Raw genomic sequence first — 998 nt, 5'->3', positions numbered from 1 at the left:
AAAAACAGACCTGGCAGGACGAATACTGCAATGGGCGGTGGAGTTGTCCGAGTTCGACCTCCACTATGAAGCCCGGACTGCCATAAAATCTTAGTATCTAGCCGACTTCATCGCAGAATACACTGAGACCCCTGGAACCCCACTCTCGTGGAACCTGTATGTCGACGGGTCCTCAAACAAAACAGGAAGCGGGGCCGGTGTTATACTCGAAAGCGACCAAGGAACACGGATAGAACTATCCCTAAAATTCGAGTTCCAGGCTTCGAACAACCAAGCCGAATACGAGGCCCTACTAGCAGGCCTAAAGCTAGCCGAAGAGGTCGGAGCCCAGAGAATCACGATCTTCAGCGACTCCCAGGTCATCACATCGCAAGTAAATGGGAGTTACCAGGCCAAAGACCCAACTATGAAAAAATACCTGGACCGAACACAGGCACAATTACGCCACTTCCCAGAAGTACAAATCCAGCACATACCTCGGGAACAAAATGCCCGGGCAGACGCCCTCTCAAAGCTTGCTAGCACCAAGCCCGGAGGCAACAACAGAAGTCTGCTCCAAGAAACCTTACAATCTCCCTCCGTGCTAAGAGAGGAAGAAACACTAAATATATCCAACCAACAGCAAGGATGGATGACCCCCATACTCAACTACCTGAAGTCGGGAACTCTCCCCGCCAAGAAAAAAGAAGCTAAAAGGCTTACAAAGGACGCCCAGAATTATACACTAATTCACGACGTATTATACAGAAGAGGGTTCTCAAACCCCCTCCTTAGGTGCGTTCCGACCTCAGAAACAAAAAGCGTCCTCGAAGAAGTCCACGAAGGCATGTGTGGGAACCATCTCGGAGCTCGGGCACTATCCAAAAAAGTAGTCAGAGCCGGGTTCTACTGGCCGACCTTGCAAAGAGACGCAACGGAGTTTGTGAAAATATGCCCCCCTGCCAAAAACACGCCAATCTCCACAAGGCACCACCCGAAGACCTTATCAGCATCACCGC

Source organism: Arachis duranensis, chromosome 5, assembly GCF_000817695.3.
Source record: "Arachis duranensis cultivar V14167 chromosome 5, aradu.V14167.gnm2.J7QH, whole genome shotgun sequence".
Taxonomy (NCBI): domain Eukaryota; kingdom Viridiplantae; phylum Streptophyta; class Magnoliopsida; order Fabales; family Fabaceae; genus Arachis; species Arachis duranensis.
This window is presented reverse-complemented; position numbering follows the sequence as displayed.